Genomic DNA, 20,573 nt, shown 5'->3' with positions numbered 1-20,573 from the left:
TTTTTTTCTGTCCTGCAAGCTTTGGAAAGGTTGTTTTACACACATGTATGAAATAAAAATGTATATACACCTGTATATATATTTTGAACAATTCGTCCTATTATCAGCGACGAAGTGGGCTCCAAGGCAACAGGAATAAAGCAACATCTGGACGACCTTCCGCTCTCCTTGACATTTGACTGCTTGATGAGATTTAGTCCCTATCCAGATACTACCGAAATTATTCCCTGAGCTCTCTCGCTCTCTTGGTCTCTCTCTCACTCTCTCTCTCTCTCTCTCTCTCTCACTGGTTTAGAACTAGAATCTGCCTCAACTTTCTCTGTTCCTCTCTTTGTCTATAAAGGCCTCCAATGTAAAAATGTAGAGACTACAGTAGGCTTCAACAGTTTAGTGGGTGAGTAGAAACCCTCCGTCAAAATAATAACATTAACAGAAAGACAAAAAGACAAGGGCCTATTTACACTTATTGAGGCTAGTTACAAACTTTGCACACCCGTTTTGGAGTGAATTATGCATGTCTGGAATAAAACAGAATAACTAGAGCCCCCAGTTGGGAATTAATTCCTCTGTGCTCGAGGTTGACACAGAGATTTTACAATGGAGGAATTCAACAACTGTATTGTCTGCTTTAAAAATAAACCACATTTTCTGACTCTCAGCAGTTTTAATATTAATGGCTTCTTTACGGGAAACATGTGAATCAGAGCGAATAAAGAGTTCACATCCCACCGGTTGCATACGACCATTTTCTCTCTCTGAAAATGGATTTGGACCTTGAAGATTAACCAAGCGGTACACCTTAGTTTTACATTCGTAACTATTTTTATACATATTTAATAATCGAGCACAACCACAATAATGCTGGCATGGGAATAGGACTGTCTGGTATGACTAAGTGTGCAATTTTTCGCTAAATAGCGCACGGAAGTTGGACGTTAATAATGCTCTTTTTTTCTTTTCCCAAATGCTCTGCATGAAAGCTCGACTGAGAATTGGACGCGTATCTTCTGCATCAAGAGCACAATTCTCGCAATTTTCCAGGGCCTACACTGTCCGGATCTACTATAACCGGAACACAAACCGCCAGCAAGAGCGCTCTGTGGCAAACTTCCCCTCTCTCTCTGGCCAGTCCCTATGACTCTCGCCCAGCCTCAGGCGACATTTTAGTACAAGTGGGATTAAGCGTGTATATCCCAGCCCCTAGCTGTCAGGGCAAGGATTATGATGCGGTCGGTTTAAGAAGGGGTGAGTGTGTGTGTGTGTGTGTGTGTGTGTGTGTGTGTGTGTGAAAGGCAGACAGGAAGCTAGCTGGATAAAAGCTAGCAGGCTACTTGACCGAAGCACAAAGGTTTAGGGTGGGGTGAATGGGCTAACAATTGCCTGCTATAAATATTACACTTCTAACTTCTAATTGACCATGGAGACTAGCGGGTTAGCAGACTGACTGGGGGGTAAGATTGGTGAGTTTTGGCAACCAACCAGCAAGCTAGATTCTAATTGGCAAGGTGCTGAGATCTGCCCTTCTCCAGATTCTAGTCTGCATTGGGGCTTTTCTTGTGAGAAAAGCTTTTAAGGGCTATTTCAGCCCAGACAGTGCAAACACAGCTGAGGAGCTGATAAGGCACTGGTTGAATGCAGGGTGAGCAATATTTGCGTAATTGATTGGACCGAGTCTCACCTCTTGATTCCCTGCAAAGGTTGCTTTGATGCTGTGGATTGATCACACCTCCACTCATTACACTGGGCTCCCATTTTATTTTTGTTTCAACCTTTAACTGAAATGCTGTGCGCACCGAAACGCTGTCCATCTCCCATATTTTCCCTTGCGTACGTGACGGCGGTAATGAACAGTGCATTAGCGTGAACGGCGTGCCCGTGTGGAGCTAAACAGCCACGCGTACCACATCCTCCGACGGCCTATCGGAGGAGCAGGGAGAGCCAGCGAGATGAGGCTGTAAATTGGGCCCTACTCATTAAAGTGACATTAATGGCATTATTGAGCACAGAGGAAACACATGAATCACGGAGAAATTGGCACAGGAGACGGGAGGTAGAGGGCCCTGGCAGGGGACCAGGCACGAGGCAGGCCTGGATAGTGTTGAGAACACACTCACTGTCAGCGGCCGGGCCGGCGCGACTCAGGGCTCCCAGACCGGCCCCTAGCCATCGTCTTCTATAGTGTGTAGAGTAGAGAGTGTAAATGGACTTGTTGTTTGTTGGGATTTTTCACCCATGCCAATAGGAGGATTCGAAAACCATGGTCCTGATTGGGTGCGATGGCCCGGTACGATGCACTCTATGTTCTTGGAAAAGGCAACGTTTATTTGACCCGCACCGTGGTCTGTTTATATATCTAGGCCTGGAATAAATCAGTCTAGCGAATCACATCAGCGATCTTTGTCATAGTAATGATTGGCCTTTGTACATGTTGTAGGACATACTAGAGGTACTTAATAGCCTGGTAATATTTCACACCGTCCTCTTATTGTATACATAGTGGTACACTAAAAACTACAGACCTATAATTATCACTAACTATTATATGAATTGACCATTTATCTCGATCACAGTTGGCGCTACAAGCCAATGTTTTGCACTGTGGTGTTTGAATAAGGGTTCACTTTTTTATATTATTATTAATGAGCAGACTTACATGCATACGTGCATTCAATACGTAGATATAACCCAAAAACTGAAAGACTAAGTTGAGTACATAATATATATAATAATAATATATATATATAAGTAAAACAACTGCTTTATGGTGCTAAACACACGCCAACCATAAGTCGCATACAAACTGATGTGAATAATTGTCCGATTGTTAGAAGGAAGTACAAATCGTTTTTCGAAGAATCCGTGTCACACTGAACGTTGTATACAGTACATCATGAGGAAAATGCAGTCTAATCTACTCTCCAGCTAAACCAGCCCTGCATCAGCCTTTCCTCGTGCCCCAGTTACAAAGACCAGTGGTGCTGAAGGAAGGAGGGAGAGAGAGGCAACATATTTAGGGACTGGTGTGAGGGATGGTGATGATTGTGGTGGTGGTGGTAATGGTGATGGGGGTGGGGGGGGGGGAGGATGTGAGGATGGGTGAGAAAGTGAAGCAGAGGCAGATATTGAGGTGGATGTGGGATGGGATGCCGATTTATTGTTGTTTATTGGCAGGCGATCTGTGAGTAGACAGCAGGTCCTCAGGTTGTCAGAGCAGAGAGCCGGGGTAGGGGGTGGGGGGGGTGGGGGTGGGGGAGTGTACTAGAACACAGTGGGGGGTGTGGGGGGGCGAGGTCGGGGTAGGGTGGGTGGAGGTCTGCAAAGGACAGGGGGGGGGGGGGGGGGGGGTGGGGAGTACTCACTGACAGCCTATAGTTCTGCATCATTTTATCAAACTCTTCGTCAATTTTTTTGTATTTCTCCTCAGTGCGGGGGGTGAGGGAGAAGGGCTCCTCGGGCTCGGGGCTCTCTGAGTCCCGGTGCTCTTTCTTGTTCAGAGCCTGGGGTTCCCCACCGAGAAGGACACAGGTCAGAGGTCAGGGGAGAGGGGAGGGGCAGGAGGAGGAGGGAGAAGAGAGAGGAAGAGGAGGAGAAAGAGAGGAAGAGAGAGAGAGAGAGAGAGAGAGAGAGAGAGAGAGAGAGAGAGAGAGAGAGAGAGAGAAAGAGTGAGGTGAGGAGGGAGAGAGGAACAGGAGAAAGAGGAAGAGAGGAGGGAGAGACAGGAAGGGAGAGGGGGAGGAGGAGGAAGGAGGTGGAGGCAGAGAGAGCAAACAGGGAGACAGGTAGAGGAATGAGGGAGACAGGGAGAGGAGGTGGACGAGGAGGAGGTGGTGGAGGAGGGAGAGAGAGAGAGAGAGAGAGGAGAAAGGGCGGGTTAGATTAAGTGATAATAAAAGTGTGAAGGTACTCACGCCGTAGCGTTTGAAGAGGACGTCCAGGTCCTCGTTCTTGCGGTACTTGTCATCGGTTAGCGGGCTTTGGTCGATGGAGTCGTCGCCGTCTGGCTCAGGGCTGTTGCAGCCATTAAAGCCTTTCTTTCGTAACGTCTGAAGCGGGTTAGGATTGAATGGAGGAGGAAGAGGAGGAGGAGGAGGAGGAGAAGGAGGGATGTTTACATATGACACATTATCACACTTGTTTTTGAGGGAACTATGTTTTGCGGTGAAATCCTTTTCGTCCACTTCCCCGTCAGGAATATGTCTTAAAAGGTGTAGGTGACCCTTTACATTAAGGATGCAATCATTAACCATTAATTAACATTTGTTAATGCAGTTATAGGTATTAACAAACATTGTTAATACCTATAACTGTAACTAATGGTCTAGTAATCATTTGAAAATATATTTTTTGTGTACTAGGGTATTCATTTATTCATTATTAAATTCTAGGGTTAACCCTAAACCTTACATTATTACATAATGTAATTTAATAAACAGCTAACACTAACCGTAACCCCTATGCTAATGCTATATAATATTGCCTCGTACAGCTAAAATTAATGGTAATATACCCTTACTGTCAACTGTTACTGATTATTCATGACTCTCTGCGGACATCTTATTCTATGGAAATGTTAAATAGAAGTATTTAGGAAAGTGCTTATTAAACACAATATTATTATTATTATAATTGTTAAGCTGTAACAGCTATAACCAGTTTTGTCTCGCTCATGTAACACGGTGACTTTCTCTAGGCTAGAGAGCCTTTGACCCAAGAATCGACCAGTGATGAGGAGGTGGAGGTGTGTCACGCGTTGTGTGAAAGCATGTTACAGCACGGTTTGGTTTTATTCTCGTAACAAAGAGCCAAACCACTCTTCATTGGCTTCGGCTCTCGGTGGTCAGTTCATCTTCACGTTGTGTACTATGCGAGATCCTGCTTTTGACATTCAACATTCATATATGAATATGAATGTCTTCCAAGCATCGCCTGGCGCGAGGCAGCCAATCCCCGGCCATTACACCGTGGTGCACACTGTGGCAATTATGGACGGTATCCCTTGGCGCTTGCAAAAAATAAAATGGTGGCGCTCCTTAAAAAGCAAGTAGACCCTCATAAATGTTCGCGCATAAACCAATAGCCGCTGGGGGAACAGGGTGGAGGAGGGTGGTGCCGCCTGTGTTTACCAATATGCGTTATCAGATGGAACTCTTGGTGTTATTTTGAGGCGTCGACGCCAACGCAGATTGACAAAGAAAAGAAAAGGAGAAGAGGAAAAAAAGACCAAAAAGCCAGCCTCGGTGATGGCGTGGAGTGCGGGCGTGCGGCATCACACCTCTCCCCATACATTGGCTAATCAACGGCGCGGGTAATTGGTGTGAAGCTTCGCACCGAGGGGAGTCGTGGAACACAGCGAAAAGGGCCAGAGGGTGCAGGCGGAGGAGCCGCACGGCAGCTTCAGCACCGCCGCTCACACCCGTCAGGTTGTCTCTGCGTTTGTTGGCACTGACGGCGAGACCGGTGGGGAGAGAGAGGGGGTGAGAGAGAGAGTGGGACAGAGAGGGAGCGAGAGAGAGAGAGAGAGCGAGGGAGAGGGAGGGAGAGAGAGAGAGAAAGAGAGAGAGAGGGAGAGAGAGAGACGATGAGAGAGAGAGAGAGGACTGAGAGAGAGGGAGAGAGAGGGAAAGAGAAGAACGAGAGAGAGAGGACTGAGAGAGAACAAGAGAGAGGGAGACTGAGAGAGAGAGAGATAGAGAGAGGGAGAGAGAGAGGGAGAGAGAGAGCAAGAGAGAGATAAAGAGAGAGATAGAGGGAGAGAGAGAGAGAGAGAGATGGGTGTAGAGGGAGTGATGAGAAGAGAAAAAGCGGAAGGATAGGGAGGGAAGAGAGAGAGAGAGCGAGAGAGAGAGAGCAAGAGAGAGAGAGAGCAAGAGATGGGTGTAGAGGGAGTGATGAGAAGAGAAAAAGCGGAAGGATAGGGAGGGAAGAGAGGGAGAAAGGCTTTTATTTTGAGAGGATTCTGGCAAACAAGATTTACTGTTAAGTAGCTTTGCCTGGTGGGCCCTTGACCACACAGCCAACCAGAGTTCCAGCCAGCAAAATGGATCTTTAAAGTTGAGCTAAAGAGCCTTTTGTGCTCTCCACAAACACACGGTTGGACACGCTGCACACAAAAAACCCGTGCTGTTCGGCAAAATAAAGAAATAAAATGTCTTTAGGACCTATAACTTAAGAAGAAGGGAGAGGGGAACAAATCGTAACCATTAACAAAGGGAACCTAAGCACACTTAGGAATACATACATCAAGCCTTTCACACGGAGGGCCCTATGTTCTCACGTCGTCCTCGCGGCGCGCCAGGGCGCGGTGCACCTGTCCCCGGGGGGACCGCAGCCCAACACAGAGGCCTGATTAAAAACATGAGGAGGTGTTAAGCGACCTTGGCTTTGGCACACGCTGCTCCACCGGTCTCGCTGAGGATGACTCGATCACGCGCAATCCACCTCCGGACCCCGGAGCCAACGCGCGCCGCGGCGCGGCACGCCACCCGCCTCGCCGAGCCCTAACCCGCTTACACCCGCTCAAGGACACGGCCCAACGCCGCCACTCTCTTCATTCCCCATCAGCTAGGTCAGAAAAACCCTGACCGGCAGAGGACTGTGGGAAATGGACTGTATGTAATGCATGTATATCGCTTTTTTGTAATCAGCGGCCACCCAAAGGGCCTTACAATATTGCCATAACATTCACCCTTCCGTGCGTTAGGTGCCTTGCTCGGGGACACCTCGGCACTCTCAAAGCTAGGAGGAGCCGGTGGGACGAAACTGGCAACCTTGAGCTACCGCCGCCCTGCTACTGCTGACCGGCGTGGAGGGGGTGGGCAGGGAGGGGGGCGTTCTGCTTCCAACGCCAGAGCGTCGTTGTCGTCGTCGCAACACCTGGCCTAGCCCACAGAGGGGCGGGTTATTAAAGCGATTTGCACACAACGTGGTGACGGAGAGCCGTCGGAGCCGCCCGAGCGTGGCTGAGTGACTCAGTGAGGTGATCTGTGGCTTCGTTTTAACCGAACGCACCGTTACGCTGGGGTAATCAGCCGCCATAATGCGTGTCATGTACAGTTCAGGAAAGGCCCCTGTGTGTGTGTGTGTGTGTGTGTGTGTGTGTGTGTGTGTGTGTGTGTGTGTGTGTGTGTGTGTGTGTGTGTGTGTGTGTGCGTGCGTGTGTGCGTGCGAGTGATCCACGGTCGCTCCGTATGTCTGTGTGTGTGTGTCTTTTTGACCTGGATAGCTACAAAGCCGTCAGGGTGAGGACACAGTGAGCATGTGAAAGGGTAGTGTTTTAGGTGGTGGTGGAGGCATGTACTGTGTGACCCAGCGAAAGAGAAGTACAAGCGCAGCATGAACACACACACTCGCGCACACACACACACACACACGCACGCACGCACGCACGCACACACACACACACACACACACACACACACACACACACACACACACACACACACACACACACACACACACACACACACACACACACACACACACACACACACACACACACACACACATGCACGCAGGCACGCACACACACACACACACCCTCATACTGTAGCGACTATTTTTAAATACGTGCAAAGACTTCTTACACAGACACATGCTTAGTGGGCATGCAAAACACATGCGTACACACACACACACACACACACACACACACACACACACACACACAAACACTGTGGGTCTGTCAGTTTCATCAGCTTGTCTCCCAGTCAGCACCGTCTGTTCACCTGTACACCCATTCGATGCACACCCACACCCACACACACACACACACACACACACACGCACACACAGGCATGGCAGTCTTATGAGTGCTCTGGTCGCTGTATTGTGTTGCCAGGGTAAGATTTCCCTGCTGGGAACCAAGCCAGCCTGGGATTGGCTGGGATGGCACAAGTCCCGCCCCTCCTGTTCTAACTCGCTCAACCTCCACCTCCAGCTTCCTGCCGCTCTCCCTCTCTTTACTGTTCTACCTCTATGTCCGCCTCCCTCTGCAAACTCGTTCTCGTTCCCTCCCTCTAATGTTCTCCCTCTCTTTTCTCCTATGTGCCATGTTTTCTACTTTCTGAGGCAGCTGTCCTGCCTAATTATCATTGTCATCATTGTAGTGTGGCCCTCTTTCTCTCTCTCTCTCTCTCTCATGACCCCAGTGAATACGCTCCTCTTGGGACTCCCATTTCCTCTTCCTCCTGTCCTGTCTTTAAGAGGCTGTTCTCCAGCACTCTTTATCTCTCTCTCCATCTCCTCCTGTCCTTGATTGCCCTACTCCCTCCTGACATATTCCCCTCTCTCTCTCTCTCTCTCTCTCTCTCTTGTTCTCTCTCTCTCTCTCTATGTGTATCTACAAATATGTTGAGTGTGTGTGTGACATGAGTTTATAGGACTATGGATGCTGGGTGGTGAGGGTGGAGGAGGGGTTGTGTGTGTGTGTGTGTGTGTGTGTGTGTGTGTGTGTATGTGTGTGTGTGTGTGTGTGTGTATACACGTGGGTCAGTGCAGTGTATGTATGTGTGTCGGGGGGTGTGTATTAGCCAGGGCCCAGGGACCTCCTCTGGTTTGCTCGGTGCAGAATCAACTGTCAGGTCCCATTTGTGGACCGCCATGTTCAGGACCACAGATGCCCACCCTTCACTCCCCCCCCCCCGACTCCCCCACCAACCGCCTGCCTCCCACAGGCGGTCCTGTGGGCATGACGACGGGCCAAACCTCCCGTCTCTCAACAACCCTCCGCCACCGTGCGTAGCCTCGGCGTGGGCGAAGGCAAAGGGGGCTGAGAGTACCACTCAGTACGCTCTGTATAATGGAAAGTCTCTCAGGCGGCTAGCACCAATGCTAACACTTAACATGCTAACACTCTGCTTGTTTTTGGTCTCGGCCGACGTAGGGGGGACATCCAGAGTGACTGTCATTGGCTGTTCGCTGCTACCTCTGCCTGCTTGTTGGGTAGATTAGATTAGATAACATTAGATTAGATTAGACTGGACTTTATTCATCCCCCTTGGAGAAATTAGGTCATCCGTGCAGGCGGCGCTTGAACAGGGGGTATAAGGAAGCTTTGGATGGATAGATGGTCTGACACAATGGGCCGACTAAATATAGGAATATAAATAAAAATGACTAAGCAAAGAAATGGTAGGAAAATAGGAGACTGCTCCTTTTGGAGAATTACATAGATATGTAAAGGGGAAAACATCTGATAAAATAACAAACTACCATAATAATAATAATCATTTGCTTGGCACTATTCGTTTTATGAGTGTTAACATGTATTGTTATGGGAGCGAAATAATATGCGGGTTGATTTTTTTGTATGAACATAGGTCTCTTTACGGAGAAATCACGGACAATATTGATATCACTAATATAGTCAAATTATCTACAAACAAGCGCCTCTTTGATTTGTTAAAAATATGTATTCTCATTTCAAACATTGGCCTGCCTTTATTACTCTTTTTTCAAAGAGATGGTTGGAAAGGGAATTCGCTTCATAAGTATTACACTAAGACATGGGAGGGATGAACACTGGCAGAGGCCCCTCCCCCTTCTGCTTCACTCTCTTTAATTATGAATACAAATGTCAACTGCTGCCGTGCTACTTCAATTCGCCCTGGCCTTCGCAGAGCTGATGAAATTTGTGGTGATGCTCGAAAATGTCGGGCGGACAATCTCTTTCCCTGTGAACCTCCACGAACTCCTCTCGCTTACGGTTGTCGTGGAGTAAAATCGTTAAGGCGACGGGGTAGAGGCTAAGTTGTGCCATTTTAATTTTTCCCGGATTTGACATTTTCCACATTAGGGTCGGCCGTGTCCTCGCCACGGTGACACATCCGTCCAGAGGCAAGTCTGGGCCCGTCGTCATCGGAGGGAGAGACACACGGAAAAGCAGAGTGAGGGGATGGACGTGAGAGAGAGAGTAAGGGAAGGAGAGAGAGAGAGAGAGAGGAAAGAAGAGAGAAAGACAGAGTAAAGACAGGAGAAAGGGGGACGGAAAGAAGAGAGAAAGACAGAGAGCGAGGAAAGAGGAGACAGAGAGAAACTGAGCAAATGAGAGAAAATATAGAGTAAGAATGGGAGAAAAAGAGCGATAGATTTAGAAAAGAGAGAAAGGGCAAGGAGAGAAAGAGCAGGCTAGACAGAAAGGAAATGTGAGTGAGAGAGATAGAAAGAGCGAAAGTGCTGGAGAGAGAAGAGGAGAGAGACACAGAGGGAAAAGAGAGGAGAGAGGAGTGGAGAGAGGAAGAGTGCTGTGTTCTTTCTCTCCACCGGTTCTGGTATTATTTATCCATGAGGTTAATGGACCACTGCTAGCGCTGGGCAGCTGGAGCCTCAAACCCCCCCCCCCCCCCTGCTTTGTTACCCAGGAATCAGAGCGCAGGCGGGGTATCTCTCTGCCACCAGTGGTGGATTAAGGTGGTCATTGGCCCCTAGGCTAAAGGTCCCCGTTCTGATCACGCAAAATAAAAAGCGTAATTTAGGGCCATGTGTGAAAGCATTCTAGACTTGGGCTCCTAGGCTGCAGCCTAGGGTAGCCTGTGCGTTAATTCTCGTCTGTCTGCCACGCCGCCTTGGACGGCCGAGGACACCAGAGAGACGCAGCCCTCGGGTTCACCTCTTGTTCCTGCAGGAGGCTCGGGGGCACCCCGTAAGTAGAGGGGTCGGTCTGGGGGTGTTGATCAGGGACAGATGGAGCCCTGGTTCCCATTAAGAGTGTTGAGGTTCTGAGGAGAACCTGATCCAAATGTCCCTGTCACCGCCAGTATCCAATACCGCCATTATTATATAGTGTAGTGTTCAATGGATCATCTGCTTTAGTGGTTCCCCTTCTTTTCAATCTAATTTGCCAGCATGTGATCGTGTATCTGTAGATAATCGTACTAATAATAAAAAGAGGTTAAGATCGTCTCACAGTGTCTTCTAAGGACCTGTATACCTTTTTTGGGTCATCATTTCCTATCGACTTCAGGTTGTTGGAATGTGTCATTTTGGAGATGACCTTCTCCAGATTGCCTCAGAGGGAACCTCACTTCTCCATTCTTGATCAGTCTTGAGTCTCGGCAGAGAGTACGCTGTTTCGTCCTGCCTAACAACCGATGTGTCAACACGTACAACAACAGAAACCAGAAACCAGAAACCCACGCACAGCTCCACAGGGCATACTCATGTGTGGAGTGTTGACGCTGAACCCATGACATTGCTGAACAGGGTCATCGCTGAGTGGGTGTGGTCTGGTGATGGCAACCCCCCCCCCATCAACCAATCACGTGGAGGCTTGCTGGGGGATGATCCCAGGAACTCTGTGAGATTAGGGACCTGAGGCAGCAGTGACAGGTGAGAGGGGAGGCGGAGGGATCATCAACAGAGTTGGGTTGGCATGGCGATGCAGGATCAGCCCGAGACAGCGTTGTTGTCTGGGCAACCGAGGAAAGCCCCCGCCTTGGCGGAGGCGAGTTGGGGGGGGGGGGCTATCGTTGTGTGGTTAGGTGTCAGGGTGTCAGAGAGAGGAGGGGGATGGGAGGCCGAGAACCAATTTGGTGTTTCATTTGGGTGGGTGCAGTGTGAAGATCGACTGGTATCGGTAACTAAGTCGGGGTAGGGGGCAAGGGAGGTCAACTTGGTCGCCGTGATGACATGTGACATGCCGGAGAGCCCCAGAGACTCCTTGGATCACCGTGGCGACAGAGCCTCCAGTCCCCAGAGAGTGAGTGGACGGAGAGTCCCCTCCTTGAGCCGCTTAGAGGGAAAGGGCATCCCTCTCCCTGGACGTCTTTCCTCATCCCTCCTTCTTCTCCCTGTCTCGGTGGCTAGTGCTATGTAGTCCTGTAGGGTTCCCTCTATCCATTGCTTTCTCTCTTTCTCTTTGCCTTCCTTCTCCCTGATTGCGATCTGCAGTCAAGCGGATTAACACATTCTGGCAGGAGAGGCAGGCTGCCCACACATATTCAAACACACACACGCACGCTCAACACACACGCTCGCAAGTGCACACACACACACACACACACACACACACACACACACACACACACACATGATGGAGAGAGACTGGTGCACGACTAAGAGACGATGCATATGCAGAGTGAAGGAATGATGTCCTGTGTGAGCAATATTGCGCGAACACACACACGCTTTGATTACTAGAACATGGTATATGCTAGGGATCTACAACAGTGTGTGCTTTTATGTGTGTGTGTGTGTGTGTGTGTTTGTGTGTGTGTGTGTGTGTGTGTGTGTGTGTGTGTGTGTGTATGTGTTGTATGTGTTTATGCGTATATGTTTGTACAAGTGTGGACATGTGCTTGTATTGAGAGTGTGTTTTGTGTGTGAGAGTTTGTACAAGTGTGTATTGAGAGTTTGCATTGTGTGTGCCAGGCTGCCTGCGTGACTGTAGCCGCACTTCATAATTTATACTCAAAAGCACTTGCTAGGAGGGACTTGTCGAGCCACGGCGGCAAACGGGCACATTCTACACGCTTACACCACACACCATCCCTCCCTCTCTTTTCATCAGTTCTTCCTCTTCTCTGTTGGATTCATCCTCCCAGCCCCATCCCCTCCCAAACCACGGGAAACAGGAAGCTGTGCAGCCTTAGCATCTGGCTAACTGGACAGTGGAGGACACCTAGTGCTATGAAAACTAGCTAAATGTAGCTAGAGGGCAAGTGTGTGTGTGTGTGTGTGTGTGTGTGTGTGTGTGTGTGTGTGTGTGTGTGTGTGTGTGAATGAATGACACACATATAATCAAGGGGCCCTCATCAGGACTGAATATTGCATGAGGTATTCTCACGGGCCATTACAGTGCATGCACACAGAGCGAGAGAGAGTGAGCAAGAGGGAGAGGGAGAGTGAGAGGGAGAGAGAGAAAGGGAGCGGGAGAGAGGGAGAGGGAGAGAGAGAGAGAGAGAGAGAGAGAGAGACCCGCACTGAGTGGCAAACTTAATGCACACATACACAGTTGAAGTTGCGTTAAGGTACACACTTGAAAACACTAACATGAACACAAACAGGGGCAGTGGAGCTTGCAATGATGTGACCCAAGGCTGTCCTCAAACAGGCACACACAAACACACTCACTCACACACACACACACACACACACACACTCCCACTTGAGAAACATCTGCAGCTATAGATACAGTTTGTCTCTGGCATAGAGCCAGAGAGAAAATTAATTAGAGAAACTGAGAGAGTATTAGAAGCACACATTAGGACTGCGTGTCCTCATCAGAAGGAGTGTGAGCCAATGAACTGTGTATTGGCTGGGTCTTTGTAACCGTGCTACTGGACCCCGGCATTGGCGGCAGACCATGGTCCAACTACTGAAACGGTGCACCCACCGACAGCTGTAAATATTTATCTGGAGTGAAATTTCACCGAGTCGCTGCTCTGTTTGAAATCTAAGTGGTGGGCTGCATTGTGCACAGCCCAGTGAATCATATCTAACCATCTCGTGTTCAATTCATGAGAGGGCCATTATGTTTAAAGGGGTCAGCAAGCCACGTGCATATGCTCTGCGTTTGGCCCGAGCCGGGGCTCCTGGGAAGCCTTTCTTTGGAGTAAGCACAGAATACCTTCTATCATTCTACCCAAAAACCTTGAAACTCCTCAAAAGACGGATCACCCTCGACATGATTACTCCTCGTTTAACGACTCCTTGCAATTTAGATTTGTACCGTTCTAGACTTTTCTGGGTTGCACGCAGGGCGCTGTATAACGTTTGGTTTGATTTAATACTCATAGCGCCACGAGTAACTTCTCCTAGTCGGTAAATAAAGTAATAAAGTCAGTGCTTGCTTTGCTCAGTTACATCTTGAGCGGTGTCACTATTCTGGCTGCCATTTTGTGCCAAGGAAGGTTCCAGATGGGCTGCCATACTTGTTCTCCTTCTCTTGTTGTTGTTGAGTCAGGCCTGAGCCCGGCTGTCCTTACCTCAGATCCCCCAGCAGCACCGAGCCCACTGGCCTGAGACTGCAGTGGACCACATATTATTATATCTCTCATTAGATGTTGAGACCTATTGGATCGGTGATTCCCAAACCGGGGTACGCTAACCCTAATGGTGATCGATGCTGATCCATAAAGTTAACACCAGAATTAGACGTTTGCCACAGATTACCATTTCAAAATCCTAGGCTACTACAATATGAATAATGATGCTCAATTATGGTTTAAGTGTCGACGAAGGGGTACTTGAACTGTAATTATGGAGTTGTGGGGGTACATCAGAGGAAAACGTTAAGGAAACACTGGATGGTTATGATCCAGATTCAGTAGCTTGGAGCCTGTGAAAGCAGGCTGTTTGAACAGGAATAAATATGAAGCTGGGTCAGATGACGCTGGTGGTGGTGGTCTGTAATGGTATTGCTTACCTGGACAAAATTCAAAGACATTGTGATCATAATATTGTTGAGTAGGCTTGCTTAGGTGGCACTAGACTGGATGATGGGGAGGAATAATTAGATCAAATTCAAACTTTCCTCTACTGAAAATGACCAACATAAACTTGATTTGATTGGGACAACATTTTCAGTTTGTTCATTGTTTTGCAGAAGACACTGAAAAAAAAATATTTGATTTATATCTGATTCAATTAGATTTCTGTTATGTTCCAGATCGAGGACACCATCTACCGTTTTTGTCTACTTCCCATTTCATATTCCCCCTGACCAGCGGTGTTCTCTACCCCCCACGTTTACCTTCTCTACTTCCTGTGTTATATAATTTCTTTGGCCTCATCTCGAGGTCCCCCCCCCCCCCGCCGGCTCTCTGTGATTGGTTTACCTCGATGATGTCGGCGTTGGTCCGGCTCTCGTGCGGCTCGTTGTACTCTGTGTATTTGAGCAGGACCTTGTCCATGTCGGTGCTGGCGTACTGGAACAGCTTGTTGGAGTGGTTGAAGATGATGAGGGCGATCTCGCAGTCGCACAGCACGCTCAGCTCGTACGCCTTCTTCATCAGGCCAAACTTCCTCTTGGTGAACGTCACCTGGTGGGGTTGGAGAGAGAGGGAGAGCGAGAGAGAGAAGAGTAGGGGGGGGGAGGTCGATAGAGAGAGAGGGGGTGGGGGTGGGAAAGGGACAGATAGTAGAGACAGAGGGGGCGAGTTAGAAGGAAACAAACATAGTTAATAGGTTGAGGTAAGCAGGCTGTGGAAAATGTGAAAGTGGCACAAATGGTGCCAATTAGAGAAACAGTGAGAGTGACACACTCAAACACACTAACACACACACACACACACACACACACACACACACACACACGGATGAGAAGAGCTGTTAGTAGCCTGCAGTTAGTTTAAGATGTACACAGCAATGCTCTGATGTGTGTGTGGTTGTGGTCAGTTTTAACAATGCTCCCGCAACTCTTGTTTACTAAATGTTTAGATTGAACACACACACACACAACCACACACACACACACACACACACACACATACATACATACACACACAGACACACACACACACACACACACACACACATGGGGGTAGATCAGCACATCTCCTCTCTTCTCTTGTTTTTTTTATCTCATTGTTTTTCTTTCTATCGCCCTCCCTCCCTCTTCCTCTCATTCGCTCCTGCTCACTCATCGCTTCCCACTGCCACAAATCAAATTATATCGGGGTCGTATCCAAGAGCAACCGACTGCACCCTCCCCCCACTCCCTCCCCCCATTCCCACCTTATCAGGCTCTGCTACAGTCATCATACCAGTCTCTCTCCGTCTCTCTGTCTCTCTCTCTCGTAATTTTTCTACATCTCCTTTAATCGGTCCTGTTTAACCTCCCCATCTCTTTGTATCTCTCTGACCTCTTTCTCTTTCCATTCTCTCTCAATGGCAAGCTGTTCAAGCTTCTAATGGTCTTAGCTTCACTACTAAGAATTGAATTCTTACTGGCAAGAATAACCATGTAACATATCAGTTTTAATTCTAAGAATAATAATTAAAAATATCTACAATTACATTTAAATAAAACAATTATTTGTAGAAAAAAATTAACTTTGAATATATGTTGAATGTTAAATCATATTCTAAGCACTTCTTCCTAGTAAGAACTGTAATTCTGCCGATAGATGCTAAGACCATTCAAAGCTTAAATGGTTTACCTAATCTCTCTATCTGCATCTATCTCGATCCATTTCTCTTTCTCCTCGTCTTTATCTCTTCCTTGTTCTTCCTTTGTCTGAATGAATCCAATTTTAATCTCTCTCTCTCTCTCTCTCTCTCTCTGTCATACATATATACGCAAAAAATGGACATTGATAAAATGTGCACACAGTATAAAATTGAATAAAGTAGCGATCACCAACAAGATAACTAACTTTGATTATTCTGATTGATTCTAATGGCAAGGTAAACAAGCTGGCAGTAATTAATGTTAAGAATAGCACCCGAGGTAACCAATGGCAACTAAAGAACAAGTGTTGTTCAGGAGCAAGGGGAAGGGAGAGAGCGAGAGAGAGAGAGAGAGAGAGAGAGAGAGAGAGAGAGAGAGAGAGAGAGAGAGAGAGAGAGAGAGAGAGAGAGAGAGAGAGAGAGAGAGATGGGGATAGAGATGGGGATAGAGAGTGAGATCATATCCTAATGCAGTTGTCATGTCTAAGCCTGCCTTTCACTTGGGTCATTGTTGCCCCCCCAAGAGGGTGATACTGGGTATGGCTGTGCTGCTTCACATCTACTTAAGTCTTCGGTTCAGTTCCCAGCCTGGGTTTGTCCGGGTCGTTTGGGTTAGTGTTTTCCATGTTTTTACATAAGTTATTATTATTCATAGAAAAAGTGACAACAGCTGTATTATTTTAAGAAATGTCAGAGACTGCAATTAAATCAAATCCTCCAAACTGTAGAATGTCGGTCTGTAGAATGACACACTGTTTGATTTAGTGTCAGTAGCATTTTTCTCAAAATCTTGTATAGAAATCCGTGAAAAAACAAGTAGGATCTACACCAACCATTCAAGAACGTACACCCAGCTTAGGGCTGGGCGATATGGCTGAGAGACATATCACGATATAACTTGATCATATTGATCAATATCGATAACTATTGATAATTTTAATGACCTAAAAAGACTAGGAATTACCATGATGGATTTAAACACTTTTTAACACTTAATATGACCTTCCACTGTTCTTCATTGATAAATACTCCAATGTCGATACAACAATGAAAAACACTCAAATATTGTAAATAAGTATGGAACCGTGTTTTGAGCAACAAACCCAGCTGCTAGATTCGGTGGTCCAGTCTCTTATTGATATATATTGAACATGTTTTATATTGATATTGATCAAAAGTCTATTACGATACGATAATTTATTGTTTTATTGCCCAGGCCTAACCCAGCTCTGCCTATCATATTTGTGTGCTTGAATTCAGGGTTCAGCTTCCACTAAATGTTGCTTGGAAGATGTCGTTTTGCAAGTGATGTCTAAACAGAATCAAGTGATCTTGTGTTCTTAACTGTCTTTTGAGGGGGCTTGCTGAAGGCCTAAAGTACATACCAGTCCGGGGACATACTCGGTTCTGAGAGTGGACCGTGGAAGAAACCGCTGACCTCTGAGGCACGGCGAGAGAGAAGAGAGCGAGAGAGAGAGAGAGAGAGAGAGAGAGAGAGAGAGAGAGAGAGAGAGAGAGAGAGAGCTAGAGGGAATATTACCTCACCGACAAAACTCTCCCGACATCTGATCCCAGCATTTGGGCTCCATTAACCACCCAAGCAAGGACTGCCCCGCTCCGGATTGCGTTTCTCTTTCCTACGTGTGATTATGTATCTCTGAATAACAAGCCGCCACTGCACCCCCACCCACCCCCCTGGAGTAAATGTCCCTGGCCGTCCCCTCCTCCCTAATGTCCCTGCTTTGGAGCTGGCTCTCTCTCTGAGATTAATGGATGGTGGTTCGGGCCCCGGGGCCACCTGGTGTCCAAACCTCCCTTGGTTGTCGCCAGCCAAGTGCATACTCACTCCCTCTTTCTCTCTTTATATCACAGTGCAACCACCTCCTCCTGAAAACCCATAACGGTGGTATAAAGTACATATCGCTACTCTCTCTCGCTCCCCTCACCTTTATTTCCAATCCCCTCTCCCTGTCTCTTTGTCCTTGTACTTCTCTCCATCTTCATCTCACCTGCTTTCCTCTTTTCTCTCTCTTTCTGTACTTTTACAACTCTCCGTCTCTCTATCCATCATTCATCCCTCCCCTTTCTCTCTATCATTCTTCTCTTTCGACGTTCACTTCCCATCTCTCTCTGTCTCTGTGCGTCTCTTGATCTCCCTCCCTCCACAACTCTCCCTCTCTGGTGGTTCTTCTGTGAGGTAGAGGTGTCGCATCCATTATCCAATCTGCTCAATGGAGCGCAGCCATTTTAGCAGTGGACTCATCTCAGATGGATCACTTACCCTTTTATCTTACCCTGACAATGCTGCCCCAGTAACCAGAGTCCCACAGCCCACAGTGTGTGTGTGTGTGTGTGTGTGTGTGTGTGTGTGTGTGTGTGTGTGTTAGGACCCTATAGAGGTCCCTCTATTCCTGGGGGGAGGGGGGGGGGGCATAACAACCACACGAACGTTGTGAATATACGATGGCTTTTGCTCTTCCCTTGTTGGAACACAACTGAAAGGCAACTCTCACACACACCAACACATACACACACCACACAAACACACACACACGCATGGGCAAACAAACTGTGGGAAATGGTTACAACAAAGATACGTGTGGAAATGAAGATGGGGCCTGAAGGTGTGACATCAGCACATACAAATACACACACAAACACGGACCAACACACACACATACCTCAATCCCCTCAGTTTCACCCTTTACAGCAAGCAAATAGGCCACCATGGAGTTATTGAATGAGAGAGAGAGAGAGAGAGAGAGAGAGAGAGAGAGAGAGAGAGAGAGGCAAGAGAAAGGGAGAGGCAAATGAGACAGAGCGAGGGAGATGCGAGCGAGATCTCACCTGTCTGTTGCGCTCGTCGGTGATCCTTTGGATTTGGATCTTTTTCCTCCCCATGGTTGCGGTGTGGTGGTGGGATGGGACCGGGGGGGAGGAGGGGGAGGCAGAGTTTAGAGGTCACAGAGGACCTGCAAAGGTGTTCCGGTAGCTACTCTTGACGCCTTGCAGGCGATGGGTGTCGGAGCCAGGCGTCAGTTGCTCTGACGGTTGGTGTGTCCGGGGAAGCCGCAGGGAATGGGGGTCGGGTGGTCCGTAACCCCGGGTCGTTATGATGCGAAGAGGGAGAAGAGAAGAGGGGGTCGAGGGGGCTGAGGGTGTGTCCGGCCACGTCCCGTCTCAGATGGCGGTCCACATCGTGGAAGGTCGTCGACTCGCCGGCTTCACTCGGGTCCTCGCACCGGCTCCTTCAGTTGTCGTCACGCGGCCTCTGGAGAGGGAGAAGGGGAACGGGAAGAGGGAACATGGTCACAAACCCGGGAGAGAAACACACCGGGCCACCTAGACGAGCGTTACAAATATATACGTGCCTCTCCCCAGCAATAAAACAGGGACGAGACCCAACCTAGCATGGTTAACTCAGCATCCACGTTACACTCCGAGAACAGGAAGTACTGCTTGTTGTTCGTTTTTTTCATATTTTTTTTTTACTGTAGGTCCAAGCAGTACATGAAAATATGTGTTGTGTTGTTTTAATGATGATGACGGGTACTTTGGGAGGGGGGGCGGGGGGGGGGGGGGGAGGTTGGGGTTCTCTGGTTAAACAGGAAAACACTTCTCAGGGGGATTGTGCTTTCCGTGAGAATACAGTGACGGGGGGAGGGGGGATGGGGCTGGCGGTCCGCGCGCGGTTGAGTGTCGAGGCCCCTCGGGGGGCCGCGGGGAGGAGGGCTGTGCTGTGTCAGCTTCATTAGAGCCATCCCCGCCACATCACTGATCTGCCGGTCGCCCGCGGCAACCGGCCGGCCCATGCCCCGGCCTGGCCTGACACACCGAATGTGTGTTCCCCCCCCCCCCCCCCCCCACAATGGAGTGCAGGGCTCAGCAGAGTGCAGCCCAGGCAGAGCGCAGGTTGGCCTCGACCACGCTAGCACGTTCGTGTTTTCATTTGTTGTTTTATTGCGTTGAAGACAAGTGATATCAGGGTTAACAAAAACAATCTGTGCTTCAATAAAGGTCTGTTTTTCTCAAGAGTATTAAAGCCTGAAGATGTTTTTTCATATTGACACAGCATTGCTCGAGTTAGTGTATTGTTCGAAAGGCAATGTCCGAAGTACAATGTTAACATTATGTTCTACGGCTGAGCAGAAGCAATCCCCTGACATGCCGCAGTGTCGTCATTCCAGTCCAGCAAACTCTTCTCCTGACGCCTCATCGACCCCAAGAACCCAAAACTAATTATTGACCCGCAATCGAATATTGTGACGTTGTATCACAGCTTTCAGTCAATCAATACTACCTCCTTGCGAGCTTCTGTCATTTCCTCCCGGCTATGCTTTGTTCGCTTACCTGAGGTGAACCGATTCAATTCGAGCCCAGAGTTACAGAGGGCTCGCTCATCAGGTATGTTTCACACGCTGTTCAGTGAGGATGCTGAACACTCTGCTGCCAGCAGCCATGGCCAT

The 20,573-nt window shown here is 48.3% G+C and overlaps 1 pseudogene across 1 annotated transcript; it reads right to left on the bottom strand.

Moving 5' to 3' along the window:
- Positions 1 to 3,717: 3,717 nt before the first annotated feature.
- On the bottom strand, positions 3,718 to 19,368 carry LOC311375695 (myocyte-specific enhancer factor 2D homolog pseudogene; annotated as a pseudogene). Its single transcript has 3 exons — positions 18,955 to 19,368; positions 14,775 to 14,978; positions 3,718 to 4,043 (listed from the first exon to the last, which is right to left on the bottom strand). The product of its transcript is annotated as a myocyte-specific enhancer factor 2D homolog pseudogene (transcript).
- Between the last annotated feature and the right edge of the window lie 1,205 nt (positions 19,369 to 20,573).

This window comes from Micromesistius poutassou, assembly GCF_964030765.1.
Source record: "Micromesistius poutassou genome assembly, contig: SCAFFOLD_4577, whole genome shotgun sequence".
In the NCBI taxonomy this organism is placed as follows: Eukaryota; Metazoa; Chordata; class Actinopteri; order Gadiformes; family Gadidae; genus Micromesistius; species Micromesistius poutassou.
Note: the sequence above shows the minus strand (reverse complement) of the source record. Positions and strands in the feature narration are given on the sequence as shown.